Source organism: Idiotropiscis lumnitzeri, chromosome 15 (assembly GCF_059441095.1).
Source record: "Idiotropiscis lumnitzeri isolate Australia: NSW breed Sydney's pygmy pipehorse chromosome 15, RoL_Ilum_1.0, whole genome shotgun sequence".
Taxonomy (NCBI): domain Eukaryota; kingdom Metazoa; phylum Chordata; class Actinopteri; order Syngnathiformes; family Syngnathidae; genus Idiotropiscis; species Idiotropiscis lumnitzeri.
In genome coordinates, this window is record NC_142405.1 from 11,869,231 (window position 1) to 11,894,296 (window position 25,066).

The following is a 25,066-nucleotide window of genomic DNA, read 5'->3' on the forward strand; positions in this document are numbered from 1 at the left end:
AATTGTGTGCACTGCTTGAAGTTTAATTTGGTAACCTGTAAATTGTTGCATCCACAAATGTGAAAAGAATCAATGCTGTCTTTATTTGGATTTTATTTTTTGTGAGACGATTCAGTTTATTGATTCCTCCTACATTGACATCACACAAAAAGTGTATTTTGGTCCTGAAATTTGCCAACACAACTTTTAAGGTAGAAGCACAATAAAGAATAAAGTGCAGCTATATTCCTCGTAAATAGATGCAAAGCTTCCAATATGCGATATAGAGCTATGTGACTGGTATAGGGGTTAATTTGAAGCAATTTTAAGGAAAGTTACAACATCAGAGTCTAAAGTAGTAGTAGTAGAAAATGACCACAAAGGCATATAACATTTGATCAATATGTAGTAATGTATTTTATATTATCATATCACATAATGGCATATTATGATGACGATGACATCCATTATATCACATTTATTATTTCATTCTCTGACCCAATGAGAATCGGGTAGAAAATTGATGAGGAATCCAATCAATAAGCAGTATTGATTAATGAATGAGAAGTATAAAATATGTATTCATTTCCATCCCTACTTGTCATGTTTTCAGTATATCACCCAATGGTGATCGACAGTTTGCGGAATGATTAATGGCTCATTTGTAGGAAACAAGGCTGCCATTCCCAAAACTGTCCAACTTAAACAAGGCTGTCAGAGAAACTTATCAATACATTTTAGTACTTCATTCTGGGTGTAGTTTTACAGAAGTGTGTTGAACAACATTTTATTAAGACGCCAGGGAACTCAATTAATTTTCGGAAAAACAAAAATGCACCTTGTTTACCAAAATCTTACTTTCAACACAGAATGGCCATAATTTGGATTATTCAAGAAGTAAGACGTTATTTTATGTTCTCCATTGAGTGGCAATTAATGGTCTGACATGAACATCAGGGAACAGATGCAACCACCACCATCACAAAGTATCAAGGGCACCTTGTTTGGCAATATGTTCAGACACATACTGTGCGCACACACTCACAAGGAACAACCAAAATAGACATTGCCGAGTCAGTCAAACTGCCAATCAGACTATTTCCTCTTACACAACTAAACTTGCAGTCCTTCTGCTGTTGAAACTTGTCGGGAAAATCTTATTTGTTTTGTCTCATTCTTAATGTCCTTCCATTTAAAACGAAAACAAATTCCAACTGAATACCATGATCGTAGAAGTTGTCGACCGCAAAACAACAGTGCCCTAAATCATTAACCCGCTACTGACTGAATTTGTAAGTGTCGTGGTAATTACAAAGTTGTGGACCCAAAAGCAGGGAAGCAGGAGAAAGCGGACAAAACAAAATGGATTAACAAAAACACTAGTAGATGTACTGTGGAAAAACGAAATCCTAAGCATGAACAAAGCCTTGAAAAGTCCAAAATGTAAGTGTCAACAAAACACTAAGAGAACCAAAACAATGTGACAGCAACAACGATCCAACAACGAAACCAGAGAACTAAATATAAACAGACTGATGAGACAACAAGGAAAGGACACAAAGGGTGGAAGGGGCTGATTAGTTAACACAAAAAAACAGGAAGCCGAGAACAGGTGGATTCAAAACCTAAAAAGGTAGACAAAAAAAAGCACATAAGGAAACAAAAATGAATGCAATGTAAACAAAAACAGAATCATGACAGCAAGCTTACCACGCATCAAGACTACGTGGCTCATTAGCCTTGTCTCAGGGTGTTTACCATGTTTGCACTCCCTATAATATCCTAAAATAAAAATTAAAAAAAATGATACCCTTACAAGGACAATATGGCTCGGAGTAAACTAAACCATTAGAAATAACATTAAAACATACGAATTGTCAAAATCCAACCTAATATCAGAAAATGGCATTGGTGGGTGATAGGCACGGCTTGGCTCGCGAGTAGCGAAAATCCACAGAGAAATGAAATGCATTGATTAAAAAAAAAAAATTGAAGCCCCTAAATTCTTCCAAACTGCAGATAAAATTATGAAAAACAAACCACCAAAAACAAACAAAAATTTTTAAAAAGTTAGTAAAAAATGTTAAAAAAAAATTTCAGTGAATAGGTGAATCCGGAGACCACTGGAGTAATATGCTTCCAACAGACTTTAATTTATCCCAAGGTTAAGCAATTTATACTTTTATCCATTATCGTTAATGTGATCACAAGTCATTAATAATTTGTCTCGTTACTAATTAACGTGACAAGTACTCACACTCTGTAGTAACACTTAAAAGTTCAAAGAAAATTTGCTGATTCATCTCCTTTAGTTATGACCTATTAAAAAAATAAAAATTTTGACATGAACTTAACTACAAAAGTCAAAAGTATTTATGAAATTTACCGCCAATTAAAAGCACGACCAGATTGTATAAAAAGGTCCAATGAAAAAAAATTTTTAACACAAAATCATTAGCTACATTCAGTTAGCTACATGAAAACAACTCGTTTACATTATCATTCATCAAGAAGTAAGAAGCCTATTTTGACAAATGTAAGGGGTACAAAGTAACGTATATCCGTTTTCAAATCCATGGAGTTAGATATAGTCCAACAACAAGGGAACACTTATTGCAACAGGCAAAATCCAATAAATCCAAACAGCAAATAAGGATGAAAAAAACAGGTAATAATAAGACATGTATTTTTGCTAACAGGTGAAATTGTTCGGAGGACGTTTACAACGCATCCTCGTTATCAGTTCCTCTGTTCAATTTGGACAACTGACCTTCGTAAAATCAGACGCGCTGACAGGGATTGTTAAGACAGCAACGTTGCCAACAAAGACCACAACAATGTGACCTTTCCAGCTCCTCTCTACACAGGAATTCCCTGCAAGGAACAGACATGAATTTCTACTCGACACTGATTTCTGCCCGTGTGGAACAAAGTTTGAATCATTTGGTCTTATTTAATGTGTGTACAAATTATTCATATACTGCTATTGGGAACAAAGCTATAAACCGTCAAATCATCTTGAGGGATAAAACTGCAAGAGATGGCTATTTGATGAATATATGGCAGGCGATGAACAGAAATAAAAAGGGCAGCGTGATCGTACCACAGAGGTGAAGGAGTAGGACAGAGATGGAAAGGAAGAAAAAAAAAGATCTCACACAAGCTAAGAGAAAGTAAAATGTTAAACATTCAATCTTTTTTTTTTTTTTGTGCGAGCGGTGCTAATCTGGGTGAAGACAACATTGTAGGATTGTAATATAAAAACGAAACTGCTTTCAGACAGCTTTGCAGATACACTTTTTTTAAAAAGGAAAATGTAACCGCTTACATAACCTAGAGCAGAAAATGGATGCCTGCAAATAGGACATTTTTGAATAAAGTATGCACGGATAGAAGCAAATGTATTCCATTCGGAACACTGCAAAATATGTTTCTGTATTCAGAATGTATTCATTTTCGTACGTATCCTTTTTATGTCTCGACTTTTTTTTTTTTTTTTACATTTTTTCAGTAATTTAATTTCTTTTTATTCATTATTTTAATTTTAATTTATCAAATTATGCGATTATGATATAGTTCACAAATTGATTGAGAGTTCATTAATCTAAAACAAGGCAATGACAAAATAAATTGTACGTCTGTAGCGATCTGTGAAAAAAAAAAAAAAAAAAAAAAAAACGAAACACCAGAATCAAAATCTTCTTTTTTGTCACAGACCACACTGTTGGTACCGTTTCCATTAGCGGGTCGTTACGACTTGCCAGTTTTGAAATCACAAGTCAGGGAATATCGATTGCTCAAGTTCCAGAAAAAAAGGGGTTTGGTCACATGTTTGCGTTATCTCAACGTTGTTTTGCATTTGATATGACGATTTTTGTTGTTGATTATATTTCATGTGCGTGACTTATTATATCCCTTGTAAATAACAGAACCTCTGGTTAGTACACAAATTATTCCGCAACCTTTTTGCCACTGTGGACTGCTAAACCATGTAAACACTAAATGCTACTGACAATTACAGCTGCTGTCTGCCTGACTTAACATGTGCATGGTTGATTTTGTACCTTTGTGTGTTTGCCCTTCTCTCCCCTCAATGCATTATTTTTTTTTTTTACTCCTTGAAGTAAACTTTGCTCAATGCGGATATTTTTTTTTTATTACCTTGATGTTCCCCTGTCCTACTTTTACCATCGTCACTGCTTTCCATGCCACGTCACGTCCCCCCCACTTCACCTTTTTCCTCTGTTCTTCTTTTAACACGCCCCCCCCCCCCCGCCGCATTCCACCAAGCAGCAGTGTCGCAGCTTCTGTAGGACGTGAGGAGATGTCGAAATGTTCATTGCCGCTAGATGGAAAGTAGGTCACGTCAGGAGAGACCAGAAGGGAAACGAGATGGGACAAGAGGTAAACCGAAAATGAAAAAAGGCTTGAGCGCCTGAAAAGCACAAGATGGAAGAAAGTTGGAGAGAAGAAGAGTAAGAGAGTATCAGACAAGTGAGTGCAATAAGGGAACAAAAGCATTTTAAAAAGGGAAAGTCGAGGGTGAGAGTGGAAGACTACAAAGGAAGATTAAGGCAAAGCGGAGGCCAGGGGATGACTGGAAAAGAACAAAGTTCTTTTCGGTTGAAGAGGAAATGCGCTCTCTAGGCAAATGCGACAAAGCTGGGGAAATTGGTGATGTTATGGTGCTATTACATAACTATTAACAGTGAGAAGCTCCATAAAACATAATGGCAAAAATAATGCCACATTAGAGTTATGTTATTTTTTTTTTGTTTTTTGAGAGACTGCTTACATGCGTCCTTACTTACTATTTCCTATCTTCTGTGGTTGAGGTTATGTCTTTCAAAACGGCATCAAAACAGATTTTTTTTTTTTATTTGAGAATTGTGTGGCGGTTCCAATTCGACCAAACACAATATTTGATAAGACAAGATAAGATAAGACAATCCTTACATAGTTATAATACATGATACATAGTTACATTGAGTGTTACAAGTATGAAAAATAAAAGTGATGTTGAGAGATGAAGGCGCATGTCTGAAAAACATACCCTGCCACTGTTTTTTTAAACAGGAAAAAAAGTCAGTCTCATTCATTAACTGTTTTCGAAAATTCAACCAAACATTTAATTTGGAAGTTTTTGAAAACAGTGTTGTCATTGCACTTAAATTGGATGTCGTTAAAGGCGCCACATTGTTTTTGTCATCTATTCAAAAATTTCTGCAGCAATTCAGTAAAACGTTCGGTCTGGAAAAAAAGTAATAACTGAAACATGTTGAACAACTCGCATATTTTGTTCTTTTGTTGTTGAGAATTTACACTACGGTATTGTTAACTAAAAAACAGCAATTAATAGATGAATAAAAAAACGTCGATATTTGACGTACAAATTATGATACTTGCCATTTTCCTGCAACAACAAATGCGAAGAAGCGCTAATTAGAATCAATGCCGCACTTCTTCCAAATAAAAATGAAATATCAAAAAGTCTGAGCTGAGAACGAAAGTTTCAGGGTGCCCAACTTTGAATGTCAGTTCTTGTCAAACTTTGAATAGAAATCAATATTCCGTGTACTCTGCACAGTCCACTTGACAGGGAATTAATGCGGATTAAATACAAGATAAAATGTATTTGTTATTTTTCTTACAGCATTGGAAAAAGTGCACACATTGTGTATGATATGTGAACCGTCCGATACAACTATGGAATGACCAAGATTCCTCCTTTAGAAAAACAACGATAACCCCAGAGACCATGAAGAAAAATAGTTGCCTAACGTGAATAAGTGCCCCGTCATTATTTTGTCTGTGTTTCCTAAATGGACTCTTCAGAGCGGAGGACATGATGAAGCTTGCCGCGTCGCTCGTGGAGGTCACAAGTGACGCATCATCGATGTCATGTGAAATTAAAATGTCACTGTTGTCTGCCGACACGCACAAATTCAATTTCTCGTAGAAAAAGAGACAAAGGCTCCCGCCGATTCAGACATCTTCAAACATCCCATTCCGCTGACAGATTACTGCAGGAGTGCGCCTGTCTAAATGCTCCCTCAGGCTTGATTCAGTGCAGCTGCGAGCATCCAAACACTTCATCCTCGCTGCCGTTTCAATTGACTTCAGAGATGATTCGATTTATACTTATAAACACTCACGCAGTTTTACATAATATCGGAATCAGCATACACATGCTCATATGTTACACATGCTAATGCAGTGAGCATTCAGTCACATCGGCACTGCACGACGACACCAACCAAGAGCACACATTTGTTGTTGTTGTGACTCCATGTAGAGCACTTTGCATGCGGAAATTGGTTGTTTAAAAGCGTTATGAAAATAAAGTCGTGTTGAGTTGTCATGATATTTTCGGCTTTTCCCAACAATGACACTAATAAGAAACCTCCCTATGCACTTTTTTAAAATTACGTTTTATTTTATAATACGCACGCAGTCTCCAAGTGCCCACTTGACAGTGGTGATCTGTGATTGGGCTGATCAAATTAGCATCATCCACAAGTGGAGATTTTCTTGCAGTTTCTTATTAACATACTCGATCTCCTGCATATTTCTATTCCCGCTGAACGCCTCTCCTGCACTGGATTCAAAGGGAGTGAGAGGTGGCGCTTCTATTGGAAGTCGACTGTGCTCACGCCCACAACGGCGCAAATACCAAAAGAAAAAAAACATTACCTATGCGCACAGTTAGACCACACTTTGCGTTAGAACGCTTGGCATGATAACTGAGAATAAAATGAGAATTTCATTCAAATTGCTCCATCGTTCACCTGCAAAATGGTTGGCGATTTATGAAAATGCAGATCCCCACGCGTCATGCGTGACAGGCCAGTCATGTTTGGCCTTGTTGTTCCGTCTGTTGCTGTTCATACATGAATATACTTAGCGATACATGCATATGCGGCATTGTAGCTTCCTGCTCAGTCACGTAATACAGGTAGCTAGCTATGAGTGTGTGTTTGCGCATTCTTGTGTGCTCCTGTCATAGAGACAATGGTCCTAGTGAGGGCTTTTCTTGGCAGTCTGACTGAAACAAGATGACAAGTGATTGGATAAACCCTGACAGGAGGAGACACACACACTCACAAACGGATATTCAGACCATGATGCACGGTCAAGAAGCAGCCGTTCAGTGTTGTTCACTGAGTCCGATTGAATGCTTTCATTCTGGACTCATCAGAATGCGTGTGGTGGTTTTCAGTGGCTTTTGTTCTGTTTTGTTGATTTTTTTTTTTAACCTCGTGAGGATAAGCGGCTTGGATAACGGACGGCGGGATGAAAGTTGCAAACTCCCCCTTTATTAAAGTGTGAACGTGGATGCAGCCAATACACGTGTGTTTGTGTGTGTCCCTTTCTTTAAGCTCTCCAATGTGCCGTCCCATGTAAGTTGCAAGCAGGGGGTTTACTTACTTCTCATCCCCTTTACCTCTGATGTGCCTACAATCCCCCTGAGTTTACTAACCTCTAGCTTCGCCTCGTTTTTAACCTTCATCATTCTGTTTTTCCTCACTTTTAACTTCTTAGGTTAGATGTGGCAAGGAGGTGCTGTGGACCTCCGACCTCAGTTATCTTGACTTGACTTGGTCGTGGAATGTTTCACGACTGTAGCCCAAAACAAGAATGTCATTTTTAGTGTTTCTACCTACCTACAGTACGTACCTGCCAACCTACTGTAATTATTTACATAATCTAACCTAAACTAATCTACGGTATTTTCCGGGCTATAAGAAAAAAAAAAAAAAAAAAGAAAAAAACATATACAAGCCACACCAGGCTATGTAGAAACAAATGTATTGTTGATTGCTTGTACACAAATATTTTGTACTGTGAATGCACATAAAAGTACATCAACAGATTGTTAAAACAGTACCTTTTAACACGGCAACAACTTTGCGAATTAAAACTGAACAGACTCAAGAGAAAAAAAAAAATGGAGATTTATTTCACGTATTTTCTGAACTATAGAGAGCCCCTACAGGTGAAAGAAAAATCCACAGAAAAGCCGCACCATTGTATTAGCCGCATGGTTCAAAATCTAGGAAAAAAGTAACGGTTTATAGTCCATAAAATACGGTAATCTGGTCTAATCTAATATTCTCTATCTAATCTAAGTGTGGTAAATAATGCATGTTCTAATGAGTTGTTGACCAGATGTCACAATAAAAACATTCAAATCTGATTTAAATATCATCCAGGATTCCATTAACTCAATTGACGTATGATGTTCCACCTCGTTGTGATTTTGTAATTATCTGCCACTTGTGAATGTTTCAAGAGTGGCTGCCTTTTCAGTCACTGCAAGTGCCAAAGCATCATTAGACACGGCTTTACTGTACGTCAATCATTACAGCGAAGCTATTGATTGGTCATGATGACACGCAATGTGTTTGGAAGTCATTAGACAAAGAAATTATCATCGGTTGTTTACGTTGAATAAAAATGCTAGTCAAATGAATTGAATAAGGTCAAAGGCTGAGTTGGAACTAAAAGGCATATTCTGGAAATGCAAAGCACAGGAAGTGAAATGTGATTTTAGCAACTGCCTTTTTAATTTTATTTGTGGCTGTAAAAAAACATGTTCAATTTTATGACAGTGTACAAGAAAAATTATTGGAAGGTATAGCTTTTAAGATCTTTTGTAATTTGTTGTTTTGGCATTTTCTTGTGAAAGATCATCAATGTTTTAGGGCTAAGGACACTATTTTTGTACACTCACCATAAGAACTGGCGTCGCTTCATTTTTGTGAAAGGGCAAGACTAGTTTACTCTGCTGGGCATTACGGTGAACCGAATGACAGAAAGTAGACTCGACCTTAGACCAGGTAAAACGTCTAAGTTGTGGCGCAGATTGTGTTTTGATGGAGACGCATGCAGAGACTCAGATATGTGATGGATGTCATCGTATTTCTTGCATAAATATGACAACGGCGGCCATTGGGCCCTCTGAATCATTGTAAAAATTAATCATTTAACTCATTATTAGGGCTGTCAAAATTAAAGCATTATCTCAGGTGATTAATCCCAAAAATATTAACTCAGTTAAATTTTTTAACTCATTTTCATTTACTTCAAAAATAATTTGCATACTTTGCAAATATTGTGCCATATTAGCTGTCTTTAGCACGTCTCAGAACAAAACACTGTGTTTAAGTAACCACTGGGCCTTGCAAACCAACACTGCTGGAGTGTGGCGCTTGTGGGCAGTTTTGAGAAATGTTTCGAAAATAAATGCCTGCAAAGATGTCTCAATTTAGATCGTCACAAGAATCCCAGAAAGCTATTAGAACAGTCTATGAATTAAATATACTTCATATTTGGTGATTTTACATCAATTCCAAGATATTATTCAAGTAAATATCTGTTATGAGCTTCGCAAAAAATAGTAGTTAAAAAATGTGATTAATCATGGAACTTTTTGTGATTAATTAGTTAAAAAATGGTATCACTTGACAGCACTAATATATATATATAAAAACCAGTCTTATCGCTTATTTATGGGCTGGAGTGAGGTCCAAGTACCCACTTCACAGTGGTGATCTTTGTTCACCGTGGCCAACTTTACCGAATCCACCCATGGAGGTCTGCTTAGTTTCTTAAAAACAGATTTTGCAAGTATGGACTTTCTGTGACGAATCAGTGCGTCTTTTTCTTCTTCTGCAATGTCAAAGTCTGTGTGCACCTCTGCTGCGTTGAATTTAAAGGAAATGAGTAGAGCCGCTTTCAATGTGTGTTTGCTTTAACAACGGCGCACTACGCCCATCCGCAAAAACAGAAAAAGTTTTTTAATTAAGAATTAAAGTCGATATTCAAAATTACAAAAAAAAAAACTCTCTGTGATCGTCAAAGGAGAGTGCTTGTGTTTGTCTTCTCAGTCATTAATGACAAAATGTGTTTTGTTTTTTTCACTAGTAATACTTTACTATTTTTTTTTCTGCAGCTTTCCTGCTCAAATCGTGTTGTTGAGTGCTAACGACAACCCGACGAAAAGTCACCTTGCCCGTGTTGACGTGTTGCCTGTTCAGTGCCTCTGTCGCTCAGCTCCTGCTCCTGATCTGTGTCCTCTGGCTGTCTTCTTTGTCACCTGCATGTTTGTAACCTTGAAGTATTGCCGGAGGTTATGGTTGGATGCATTGGCATTAGACTTGTTTTAAAAGTCATGAAATTTCATTGAGCTGCACAAGTTCGAAGTGCCAGGAGTTGACAAGGCAGCACTTCGAACACAAAAGACTCATTTCATACACAAGATAACTCAATGTGCGTCACACAAGTTAAAAGTGTAGTTAAAGTATCAAGGTACAATAATTTAAACTGCCCTCTGCAGGATTTTGAGTTTGTTATAGCGAGTGTAAAATAAATTCCATTTGCACGTTTGTTTAAAGTCACTGCAAGAATGAATTCATTGTTTTGGTAATTACAAAACAATAAACAACCTGCGCTTGAGTTTTACAATTAGAGTTTTTTGTATTTGAAAAGATGAGGATAAAGACTAATTAGCAACAGTAGTTTGTAACAAGAACAAAATCAAGGCTAGCCAATATGGCGGATGAATGATAAAAAAACACACTGGGAAATTGTGTGAGATTATTAAAGCAAAGACTAATATTGATGGACGTTTGTTATTCAGCATTTCAGTTAGCTGGGGGAGATCAATAATGAGCTGTTTAATGATTATTCACTCAATAAAATGCTCAATAATGTCTGGCATATGACCTAGTATGGGACAACAAAGACAACAATATTTGCCCACATACATTAAGCAAACAAAACACACACACACACGTGTAGGAAGTGTGTCCAATGTTGGATCCCCTGAATCGAGATTAAAACACGTTTTACCTTCCACAATTCTTATACGTGTTGTTTTTAGCAAAGCCGACAACATCCAAGGAATTTGTTTACTGCGCTACGATCGTGTGTATCGTCAATATGAAAGCGTTAGTCCTGAAAAGCCGTGGAGAATTCACTTCCCACTCTGCGCCTCTGCAGCTTTCCGCATACATGTGACCCTGCTCGCACGCTCATTCAAATCCGTTGTGCGATACCTGGCCAGCGACAAGGCAGAGAGCCAAAGTGAGCAAGTGGCTGGGAAGAAAAGACAGACGCTTTGCCAACTAAATAGACACAGATATTTTTCTAAGTACTTGGCAGACCAAAGTAGGCCTGAGCATTGTTGGACTCGCATCTAACGGTATCGCATTCAAACATGCCCATGTTACTCTGGCTTGCCGCGATATGAAAGTAACATCAAGCAGTCACGATGAGACCATCCATCAAATGCTTTTCTCATCTGAGAACCCAAACAGCACCCCATGTGGTACGCGCCAAGCATTTTGTAATTACATCGTCACCTCTGCAGTTGCACTTGAGAATGTTTGCAGATTCACTTGTAATGTGCCGGATTAAAACGTTTGAGTTTCGCTGATTATAAGAAGGTTTTTGTAACATATTGATTTGAATTCCACTGAGGAAATTCTCAAGGATTACAATTGGGACAATGATGTGTTTAGCCTGCATTATTTATACAGTTTAGTGCATTTCATTGTTGTTCATTGACAAGATTAAATGGACAGCATTTAAAACAATTTACAAACCCCCCAAAAATTAAAGATATTTAAAGGCAAAGTAAAGAAAGTTACTCAATATCAGCGTAATGCGACCGAGACAATTAGCATCTTGACATGCGTCAATTGCAAATTTTTGGAGTCGAAAGTGGCCCGCAGCCTGTTGGTTGGGGACCACTCTCCTTGTGGACTCACATTGACCTTGAACTTTGACCCTTAACCCTCAAAATCTATGTCACCTTGCGAAATGTTACACTCCTGCTATGAAACGATAAGTCCTCAAAAGTGTCCAAGAACTTATAAAATATCAGCTCAATCTCCAGTGCCCTGGCGCATGATGTGGACGTTTTAAATGGATGTGCATAATAAAGGCTTAATGGGAATAAATGGAAATAATGAAAAAAACCTTTACATCTCTTTCCCACATTTTGCTGCATCCATTTCTTCAATGCTGGCTTTCTCTCTAATGGAGCTACTTAGCATGTGCAGCGTGTAAGCAGTGCGGAGAAGTGTTGATTCTGGATTCAATTAGCCAAGTCTGCCTGTGGAACAAGTGACCCCCACCCCCCTCCACCAGCCCAACCACCCACCCACCCCCCTATCTTATCAGTCTTTCCGCTATCTTTCCACAGCTGAAAAGAAAATTGCGGGATAAATGACCAAATCTTCACTTGTAAATCAATTTTTGCGTCACTTGTTTTTAACACAGTCTCACATTATGTCTTGATCATCACACCTCTCGGTCTGTGTGCAGTCAATACTCTCATCATCATCATGGCTCTCTGTGGGTTTGCTGGAACAAAATTGTATCGGTGTGTGCGACGACACAAGCCAGAGGGGGAGCAGATAACTAAAGCTTTATTATTTGTGACTAATTACACTGTCGCTCATTCTTCGCAGCAAACACACCCTCCCCTCCTTCAACGCCTCATAGATTTTTTTTTTTTTTTTTGGTGCACCCTTTTCATCTTTCTGCGTCTACCGCTTCGTTCCCTTCACTAAGCACAAACAGATTGAATGCTTTCAGGATTGTGGTTTTATTCAATATTTTTTTATTATCATCGGGACGTTTACACATGTTTTATTATTACATAGACAAGGCCCACTTAACCTGGACTGATGTCCAATACCTTTCGCACGATCTATCACGCAATTTGTCAACATTATTGTTGTGTGTTGATATGACTTGAGAGGCCAGACCGAGGTGTACCCCACATCTTGCACAAGGTTAGATGGAATAGGCTCCAGCTCACTTCACAACCCTCATGATGTCAAGCAGAACAGAAAATGGACTGATGGATGCATTGCAATGGCAGGATAATGACTATGTGGCTAATACTGGAATGGAAAATGCCGCTGATGAAATATTAGTTATAATATTAGTATATTAATTCATATTGTCATGATCTGTATTTGTCGTTTTTGGTTTAGTATTTAGTGTCATGTTTTTTTCCTTGTGTTTGGTGTGTCTCGTCATGGTCATTATGTCCACCTGTGTTCGTCTATCCAAGCCCCAGTGTTGACCAATCAGGTCCTTCCAACTCTTTGCGTCTTGTGCAGGTGCTCCTCATTGTCTCGTCAATTTGTTTGTATTCAGTTCCCTGTTTTCTTTCAGTTCTTGTCAGTGCATTGCCCTTGTCAGCTGTCTGTGTCCATTTTATTCCTGCCTGTCTCGCCCAATTTAGTCTTTGCGTCTTTTTGCTCCCATTTGTTTTCTACTTTTAGTTGCCCCCGCCTCGCTTCCCTGCTTTTTTTGGGTCCTCCTCTTCCTCAACCTCCACACCGACTTCCAGAAAAATATATCCACAGCAATCATAGTATTTGACATTGGGTGGTTTTTTTTGGGTTTTTTTTAAACACCTTTTTTATGATGATTGTTTAAAAGGTTGAGCACAGAGTTGGGGATCCAAATGGGTCGAAGCAGGAGTGCAGGGGGGAATGATTAAAAAAAATAAAATAAAAAGGCAAACAAGGTAGTGGGATAATGCATACAAAATACTAAAAACCAAAATAACACAGAATAAAAACAAAATAAAAAAAAAACAGAAAAAGAACTCAGACTTGATCATTTCTGCATACAAGCAAAAGCAGCAACTTGGCATGGAAAAATGAAAGAGAACATTTGACGATGAACTGAAAGAAATCAGGGAACTAAATACAGACAAGTTGACGAGGAAAACCAGGACAAGACATGATGGGTTGGAAGGAGCTGATTGACTCCCACCTGGGCCTGGGATGACAAGCACAGGTGGACTCAATAACCTAACGAAGACAACCGGACAAAGGAACACGAATAAGAAGACATGAATTCTGAATTAAAATCAACCAACAACAAACACACCTTGACAGTCTGATGAACTATGACAGACAATTTTAGGGAATTGACTAAAGAAGTTTGTTTCTGCATTGTTATCTTGATAAAGGGCATCCATTTCAAAAGTTGAATGTCTATAACTATATAGCATTTTGGAAGTGAGCAGCCCAGTCAATTGCTGTTTGAGGATCAACCTGGAAAGCCACATTTCTCCTCTTTATCTGTTTTGCTCTAATGATGATTTATTACGGATTTTCGTTGCATTTTGTGTTTTGCACAATTCACTGTTCGTCAAGCTGGATGCTTAATTGCATTTTCAAGAGCAAAGCGATTAGTCAGTCACACTCAAACAAACACTTGCCTTACACGAAAGCACAACACTTTATCAACTGATGGAGTGTATTTCTGTAGCCCTTTCAAGAGATTTAAAAATTAAGGGATGTAAACAGTGGTAATCAATGAAAATCTGCATTTTATCAAGATGTCAGCAGCACATTTGCTGCGTCTACTTTGTCCCAGTTATTTTGCAATTAATGGCTGTCGCACAACAGCAGCAGATGGCATCAAGTCAGGCTTCCAAATGGTACACGTATCTCATGCCACCGAGTGCCTGAGTGGAGGCAGGTGCACAGGAAGGTGGAGGAGGAGGAAGCAGCTACACCTGCTGCCCATTGTCAGTGAACACTTTTCAACACCTGGGTCTGACTCCTACATGATCGGGTCAAAGCTTTTGACCATTGCTTTTATTTGTGCATTGTACACTTTTGCTTTTTTTTTTATAAGTGCACACATTAACACATGCAAGTGATTATTTTTTACTTTTTATTATCATTTAAACAGATTGCAAATGACTAACAACAACAACAAATACTTTATATTTTTACAAAAAAAATAATTAGAATAATTAAAAAAAACATGGTAGCTTAATTTTATTGTATTATGTGTGGAGTCTCTCATGTTTTAATAAATTAATGTTAAAATCTTCAAGTGTGTACCAGAGTATATCTGAGGTGTGTGAAGTTTCCAAAGAATGCGAAACAACAGCAGCAGAATAGGATGTTGCCGCCTCAACACTGTTGGATATCACATGCCCTCCAGTAAAGAATAAACCCCACTGGCTACATTCTTTTGGGTAAGTTGGTTTAAAGACGTTTCTTGCACCAGGTCTGACTAACAAGTTGACCCTACCCTGTGAAGGACTGAATACAGTGGTGACACCGAATATTGTATCACCACTTTTGAGAAGCTGGCGACAAGCTTTGTTGGTTCAGAAGTTTGTTTTGCCAAGGCTAAGAATATGTAATATCTAAACATTTCCCGAATCATCTTGTCCCATTGAAATTTATGCAAATGGATTTAATCCATTCCAGCTCCCCCGAAATGACAGGTAAAACTGTTTGTAATGTGTTTTTTAATAAAAAAAAAAAATTAAAAAAAAACAGCACTTAATCCAATTGTACTTTATAAAAACATTTTTTTTTTGCTCACACACCAAAAAATAAATTAATTAAAAAATAAAAAATAATACTTGTTAGCCCGATGACTCGTAAGACAGGCTGCCACTTTCTGAAGGGGCTGGACATAGCTGCATCCTTCTTACGTTTGTTATTCAGTAGATTGTATGCTATGTGTGCATGTGTAAGTGATGGTTAGGAAATACATATATCAATAATTGACAATGCGCAAAGCAAAAAACTAATGCAGAATTCAGAAAAAAAAAAATAAATAAATAAATAAATAAATACATAAATAAAATCAGTTAGATGAATTGAGTAACCACAAGTATCTGTAAAGTTGAGAAATGTTAAAACGCATTTTTATTCTTTGGCATTTTTTGGTGTATGTTTTAATGTGTTTTGTGATTAGTTTATTGTTTTAACAGGCTTTTATCTGTGTAATGTTGAGTCGTGTAGTCAGCCTCGCTATTGTTTTAGTGTGATGCAGTGACCATGTTAAAAAGTTCACATCATGAATTAATATGCGCATACATTATTAGGGGTTTTCTTTCCAGCGAATAATTTTAGAGGATGATCACTCCTTAGATTTGACCAAATATTCATATCAACATATCGTCTTAACCGTTTCGGGGTTTGACCTAAGTTCCCAGTTGCTACAAAGCTGCATTATTGCTTTTAGACTTTCCCGCCAGACTTGTGTTAATGCTTAGCCTCAACAATGCGGCGTATCTGTTTGCAGTCTGCTGTTCCCTTTTAAAAGTCGGTAATGTGTGCGAGCCAAGAAGAAAGATAATTGGAAACAATTGAGGAGAATGTAAAAGCACTGAGGCGAATCGCTTTAAGGAGATACGGGTGCGGGGGAAGTGTTGGCTTTTATCACTGTGAGACAAAACAGCAATGTCACGCGTTATGATGCTCATGCTTCTATAGCGCTTCGCCAGCGGTCTCTCGCACACACAAACACACACGCAAACATACAGAAGCTTATCACTTATTCCCACGCGCAATAACAAAGCAACAAACAAATAATGACACGATTAAAACCCAAATGTCATATCCTCCTTTTTAGTTTACGTGATGTAGTGCAGGGCTTGTTCAGGTCACAGTTCCAGGAGTCAAAGCCTCAGAATCAGGGTGAGTCAAATGAAATAATTTTATTTTAAATTGGCTTCCCTTAATAGCTGTGCACTTTTTAGTATGTGTTAACTAAAGCTACTCGCGTGGGATGTCATGGCATGTTAGTCGACTGCTGACTAATACGCTGCGCAACATAAGTGAGAATTCACAAGACCGGGTGGGACTGAGAAGCTATTCCCTGACTAACTCAACTTTTCAAAAACTTGCATCTATGCGGTTTTTGATAAGACTAATTGGTATGTATCAAAGGGTAAAAAAAAACAAAAAAAAAAAAAAAACATTGTCATTAAAAATAAAAAGTCAATTTCATTGGATGAAGGCCATAAAGAACATGACTATTGCAAAGAACATTGTAAACATAACAGGAAGAATCTCCATAAATACTCTGTATTAAATCTGTTTAAAAATTAGGATTTCAATAATTAAAAGCCAGCATTTCAGAGTTCAATGTATAGTCAAATAGAATCAACATAATCTAAATATAGAACTGCACTCAACAGCGCATGAGTTGCACATTCAAGCAGGATGATAACATTATGACACATAGTTTGGCGTGTGTGCGTGTAATATGTAAGTGCATGCGCGTGTGTGTTACGCTGTCCCTTTGTGTATCTGTGTTTGTGTGATGTAATTACCGACGACACATTCAGCTGTGGGGAGCGGGCCGAGTCGTGATATGTGACCTTATATGGTATGGAGATGATGTGACGGTTTTCAAGGCATAAAAGTACACGCTGGCGCACCCATGTTGTACATCCATGCGTTGTAAACAGCATGATCGCGGACACGCATGTAAACTTGCAGCACACGGGCATACAATCGAGATGACTGTCTTAGAAGATGCAAATAATCAACGTTAAATGTTTTCTGTCAAATGTTTTTCTTCAGTTATGACGAGAGTCACGCAGAAAAGTGTCAACTATGAATTAAAGCGTCTCAAATTAAATCTTAAAGGGGAAGTCAAGATCAACATTTTCTTTACAAGAAAAACGTTCTATGCAGCCCTGCTTGACTAACCCTACTGATTAATATTGTGCTTCCACCTTTTTTATACATCTCAAGTGGCGGCCATATTGTCACTTTCTGTCAACTGAACATGACATCACATTTGCTCAGGGCTGAGGTAACGGCCAATCACGGGACAGCTTCAGAAAACAGGTGAGCCCCGATTGGTTGATGTCAGAGCCCTGAGCAACTGTGATGTCATTTTCAGTTGACACAAAGTGGCAAAATGGCCGCCCCCTGAGATGGGTGGATTTTGCTGCTGAACTCATATTTCACAAACGTAATATTAATCAGAATGCTGTTTAGACTCGTGAAGGTGCATAAAACAGTTTCTTGTAAAAACTATTTCCCCTTTTAATAGGATCATATTTGCATATGGATGACAATGGTACAAGGTGGGAACTGTCAATACTATGTAAATTAAAAATCGCTGGTTAAGTAATGAGAAACTCAAAGTAAAGAAAAATGGTCATTTTGAAGCCTGAATCAATTATTTTTTAAACTAAAATAAATCATGAAATGAGGTAGGAACTTTTGTGGTTGCAAAGCTAATATAACAACCAATAAATTGAATGAGTAGGCATCTTGGCCTGTTCATCTTTATTATAGTTTAATATTCTTTTAAGACATTATCCTTAAGAGATACGCAATCCTGATAATGTTAGCTATTACGCTTTAGAATATAATTGCCAATCACGCCAGTTTATTAGCCTGCATTTCCATAATATAGTCTTATAAAACAAGATTTTACTTCTCTGACATGCCCATTAATGTGCACTTCCTTTTCTGTTCCATCTTCCTTTAATTTGCTCAAATTGCTTCCTCATTTTCATCCCCTTATTTAATTAAGAATAATCAATTTTGTTCTTCTGCCAGAATTGAAATGCATGTTTAGAGAAATTATCTTCTAATCGCCGACTTTAAAGTCTGGTAATAGGAGACGTTATGTTACCCTCCTCTTTTCCCATTTTCTTTAAACTGAGCTGTTTCTTTTTTTTATTTTTGCTTTCTTCAGATATATTTGTTCTTAGATGTCATTTTACCGGCACAAGTAAATGATTAATAAGCCTTATATAACACATTTCGCCTTACAAACTGTTTTTATTGGGACGTCATATAATCGATCAACACAAAAACAGGCGCATCCTATTTATTTATTTTTTAATGGCTGCTCAAGTGCTATTTGATCATGTATATAATATTTAGGAATCTAATTTACTACAGCCAACAGTTACATTTTGGTCAGATAACTAAAATCGCATTTTCTGACTTTTGAATTGCATAATGAGTGGGGGGCAAAAACTGCGCTCCACTTCTGGAACGACCCACATACTCAAAACAAATAAATATATTAACGTGTGTTGCGATAAAAGAGGTGGCGGAATGATTCTGTCACTGCTTTTCAACTCGTGGCAGTACACTTTCCTTCTTACCTGCTGTGAAACAGCAGCAGACGCCTCACTACACCTTCACGTTTGTGAGTGTGCAGGACTTTTTGTGTGTGTTAAGGGGAAAAAGAGAGAGTGACAGACACACAGCGGCTGCTGTCGGATGCATCTTTAGCCTGGCTCCAAATCAAAAACACTTGTACTGTATCCCCTCAGGGAGCACGACAGACAGCAGCAGACTGACAGCAACTGAAAAGGGGAGCGAGACAGCGAGAGACAGAGAGAGAGGGAAATGGAGTGAGAGCCTATATATATATATATATATATATATATATATATATATATATATATATATATATATATATATATATAATTTTTTTATTGGAATTATTCTAATGATATGATTATCTATGATAATAATAATATGCAGCCCCACTATTATTTATGATATATTATTTATTGTATTACATATATTATATATTGCGTTTGCAAAATATGAGTTAAGCAGTAAAATCCACCCATTTTTAGCCAACTCAGTGGGCGGCCATTTTGTCTCTTCTGTTCACTGAAAATGACATCACAAGTTGCCCAGGGCTCAGGTTACGACCAATCACAGCTCACCTGTTTTCTGAAACTGAGTCATGCTTGGTTGTTATATGAGCTGACTTACTTTTTGTAATAATATGACTTTATTTAATTCGTATTTAAAAACACTTATGACAAAAACAAGTAATATCATAAGAATGAAGATGTAACTTTATTCCTCTTACTCTTTTTAGTGTGGCCTTAACAATTTGTTCATGGGTATTTAAATATAAAGGGGAATTATTTACGAAAAAATAACACTCTCCATCAACCTTAATTTTCACATCAAAGCTCCCACACACTTTTTCTATTTACTGTTCAATTTTGCACAATTTACACCCAGATTGAGTATGTAAAGATTAAGTTGGTTAAATCAATGTGACTTTTAATTTTGCTTCTGGATGAATAGATAAAGGATGTGATTTTTCAAAAATCTTCATTATTCACAGAACCAACAGTATAGGCTCTTCCAAATTCCCCAATTTTTAGACAAAGCACATGCAGCCCTTCTGATGTCACTTTCTGCTCCCGACTTAATTTCCTCCCTCTCTTTCTCAATCATCTAACCTATTTTTTCCCTAATTAATTCTCTTTATTAATTTGGAATGGAGAAGAAAGGCAGCTAGTTGGGACAAGTGAGGGATGAAACAGGAGTGGAGCATCTTGCCGTCTGCATTTCTCCCCCGTAGGGCAAAACCATGAGCTCGTCTTTCCGAACTAAACCGCATGAAAGTACTAATCTTGCTGTTTTAAAAAAAAATTATAAGGAAAATGAAAAAGGGGGATGATATATTTATAGTTGTTCTATTTTTACCCCCAAATATCTATTCACATTGGATTTGCGTACTGTATGTCACATTGTCCTTCGTGGCTCTGACATCGAAAGGAGCAAAAATAAGCACACAAGAAGGCTGACATGCTAAAAGGTATGACGGGAAATGGATGGAGACGAAGAGCGGACTGAAAGGAGAGAGAGCTTTAACACGATGCCCATTAAAGATTCAAAACAAACAGCCAAAAAATGGCGAGATCCATGAGTACATTTTACAACTGCATGTAATATTCTTGTAAAAGTGCGATCATAAACTCAAACGGGCAAAAATTAACTAGCATCCGTCTTGAGACTGTGACCTAATGTACTGTAAATGTAATGTCATAGAAGTTCGTGTTGGAATAAATTGTTATAAACTTTAAAGCAAGAAGCATCCTTTATATACGTGGAAGATTTGGGATGTTGGACTAATATTTACATTATAAAGGTCAACTCAGGTTAGGGCAATCAAACACCATATTCTGCTTTTAATCCGCTAATGACATCATTTGGATGTTGTATAATGTTGAGAGTCATTCAGATTAATTTGTTAGAATTCATTGTATTGCATTGTAAGTTTTTATCGGTGAAATTATCTGGTGATTATATCCTGTGAATACATAAAGTTTACACACACCTTTTCAAATTCCTGGTTATTGTGACACATATCAATCCATCTATTGTCAACCACTTCTCCTCATGAGGATCGCGGGGGTGCTGGAGCCTATCCCAGCTATCTTCGGGCAGTAGGCGAGGTCCACCCTGAACTGGTTGCCAACCAATCGCAGGGCACACAAAGACGAACAACCATCCGCGCTCACACTTATACCTAAGGGCAATTTAGGGTGTCCAATCGACCTGTCATGCAAGTTTTTGGAATGTGGGAGGAAACCGGAGTACCCGGAGGAAACCCACGCAAGCACGGGGAGAACATGCAAACTCCACACAGGAAAGCCGGAGCCGGAATCGAACCCATGACCTCTGCATTGTGAGGCCATCGTGCTAACCAGTCAGGCCACCGTGTCGCAGTGATATGCGTTTTAAAAAAAAAGAAAGAATTAGACCAGTACTTGCCAGAAATTACCCGCAGCTCATTGAATGTTGCTGACTGTCTCTAGGAAGCCTCTTTTTTTCTTGTTTTTAAATCAATTTTGGAGGGAAAGCCACTTCTTGGCAATGTCACTTTTGACGCTGACTGTCTTTAATTGCTTACGTTGCATTTATAAAGCCTTCCGTGGTAGATTTAACGCCTTCGTTTGCACTTTGCACAATTCCCTTGATTGATAATTTTGAGCAGGCATCACCAAATGGCGGACCGCGGTCCCGGATCCGGACCGCGCGATGGTTCGGACCGGACCGATGACCGCTCTACGATGAATTTTTTTCAGGGCGCATTCGCAAACGTTGGCGCTGCAATTCTAGTAAATACGGAAAAGGCGTCACTGATTTGAGCCAATCAAATCTTTTGTTCACGATCCACTGCCAATTGTGCAGCAGACCGGAAGAGAGTGCTGCTGACAGTATGCCTTGCTAAAAAGTTAGCGAGGTCGATGCATCTTGTTTTAAATGAATGGACGGAGAAATTTAGTTTCGTTCTGGCTGCAGCCGATTCAAAACCAGTGTGCATCATATACTCAGAAACCGTCGCAACATTGTGAAACGCCACTACGAAACAAAGCACCGCCCTTTTGTGCAAAGTTATCCGCTGAAGTTTGAGGTGAGCGTACGCAAAAACATCGAACTACGAGTGCAGTATAACGGTTTTTTACATTTTCGTTTACAGCCCAGCGGCATGCAAACGAATGTTCACTAAAAGTATCATGGATTTTGGGGAAACATAAAAAAACATTCAGTGATGGGGAAGTTGTGAAGGAGTGCTTAAATACGGTTGCACAAACATTATTTAAAGGAAAAGACAAAACCCAGATGTGTGAAATAATCTACCAAATCCCAATGGCCCTCACTCCGTTCCAATCCAGATTTAAGTTACTGGCAGGGCAGTCACAAACTCATTTTTCTCATTAAGAGATGTTAAAAAAATATTCAAAAGTAAAAGTGGTGTCAAAGCTCATTTTGAATTCATGAGGACAGCCATTTTTATTGATTGTGTACTGAACATGTTGACCTGTTTTTCGTTTTTTTTAGGCTGATAACTCTTTGATTTGAGAAAAAAAAGGTAAAAGATGTTAACTCAATGCTTAGGACTTGATATATTTCTGCAGGAGATATTTGACTGTTTTTTTTCTGGAAGTGGCAAACTTAAGTTCCTGGAGCCACATTTTCTTGAATGTGAAATAAACGCCTTATATTTGTTTGACTGGCAAAGGTGTTTAATGTGAACATTGCTAAATATTTAGTATATAAGTGCGCTCTGTTGAAAATGACGAAATATTGAAACTAAAAATGTAAACATAGGCTCGACATTTCGGGGAGTTGGACTTTGGTTCGGACCTTTTAATTGGAAGAAATTTTAGTCGTGGACCTCTGTGACTTTTAATTGAATACCTCTGCTTTAGAGTAATGACATTCTTCAGGAGCTGTGGAAGCTCTTTGCAGACTGTGGCTTGAAAGATGGAACAACAAAAAAAGCCCATAAGACAAGAATGGTAGCTGCATGGTGACTCCCATTTACCGTGGGTTTGTGAATGATTAATTCAAAACGCACAGGATGTGCACATTTATGCAACTACATCTCAGTTGTTGTCAGTTGTATTTTTGCTTCGCCTATTTTTTGGGGGATTGAATTGTAATGTTTTCAGGTCACATTAATTGGGGAAAATAGTTTTGAAATGATTCATTTTGCTGGCATTTTATCGGAGGTGTACATACTTTTTTAAATCCACTGTAGCTCTGCCAAAATACGACCGTGACAAGAACATTAGCAAATATCCTGTCAGGTTTTGTCATGGAGAAGGACTAATCGCAGGGAAGCAGGAGTGCACGATGGACTGAAAAAAATAATTTATTAACACAAAAACTAGCAGAGGTACACAAAAACCAAGTTAAGTCCTCAAAATCAAAATTCAAAGTAACAAATAAACACTGGAAAACCAAAACACTGACCAGAACAGCTAAGACTTGAGACAAGGACAAGGACAACACTGCAAAAACGCCACTAGAAATTTTAAGCAAAAAATATATTAAACTGAGAGAAATAATACTTAAAATAAGCAAAATTATCGGCCAACAGAACAAGATTTTTCAAGATTTTGAAAAATAAGAAAATAATACGCGGCCCATTTAAACCAGGGCGGTCTTGAAATTTGTAGTTTTAACTAAATACAAGCAATCTTGTCATTTTTCAAACTGAATTATTTAGAACTATTTTCTTCGAATAAACTCCACACAGGAAAGGCGGAGCCCAGGGTCAAACCTTGCACCTGTACACTGTTTTTGCTAACCAGTCAACAAAACTGGAGCAGCCAAAGCGTTTGAACTCATTAGACAAATTCTCGTAAAATAAAATTTAAAAAAATAAATAAATATATAAATTAAACATATCTCGCAACATTTTTATTGCAGAAAGGCACAGTCTTCTGTAACAGTCCGGGTATGCAAGAACCAAATTTTGACTCAGGCTATCTGTTTCAAATTGGATCAATTTATGATCTTCATCATTCGAGAACATTGTAATGCAATTAAAACTAAGTGTACATACGTATCGGGAAATAATTTGTTAAACTTTTATAACACGTGTTTAATCTAAACGAACAGCTAAACTGCAATTTTGACAAATTGTTTTCATGCTTGTGTTTTTCATTTATCCTATTACTAGATTATACAAAATCTTAAAGCAAGAAAATTTGATACGTGAAAACTCAATTCAGGTCCTTTGATTATTAGTCAGCCATCTTAAAATGTTGAAAGTGTTTTTTTTTTTACCGTACTTTAAACTAGCTGTTCAGTATTAAACAAGCAGAATGATCTTGTCTTACAATTTTTATTTGAAGCAAAAATAACACAAGCAAAATTTGTTTAAATTTAAGAAATTATATGCTACTTAAGATTTCACTTTTTGCAGTGAAGGACAAGGACTGAACGAACGCAAGGCACAAAACACGACCAAAATGACGAGACAATGACGAACACCTGGACGAAACACAAGTGGCCGAGGGAGCTGATTGGAAAACTCCATGGACTGGGATGACAAGCACAGCTGGACACTATAAACTAACGAGACACACAAAGGAACATGAGGAAACTCTTGTGAATCAAAACCGAAACCAGTTAAGAGCAAACACACCATAACCTATCCAGGATATTGCGATCAATGCAGCATGGGCACTCTTTACATTTCTTTTAGTATTGCCGTCATTTCTTTACAATATGTCATTTTGTGTTTTTCTTTAACATGTATATGGCCATCACTAAAGAATAAGCTAAATGTTGTGTTATGCATAATGCAGTTGCAAAGTTTTGGTGCAGGGGATTTTACAAAATGCTTACTTTAGATGCAGACTTTGTATGTCCCTGAAGGACACCGAAAGCATACTTGGAGTCGCTGTTGATCTGCTGCTCTGCAAAGTCTCATCACAAAAAGGACAAAAAGGAGAAACTAATTTGGAGACCAGAGATTGGTATTCATTGTCCAGTTGCGGTTCAATCAGCATTGTCATACCCTCTCTAGAAACAAAACAACTCCACACAAACTGATACTTCCGAAATCAGAATGCCAAGCACGCGCCTGTGTGCGTGCGTGCGGGCGCGCGTGTGTGTGCGTGTGTGTCTTGCATCAAAAACATCACATACGCTCTGCACCGTTGCATGTCGTCAGGTAATTTTATTCCTCGATTGATGTTCATACTTCCTAA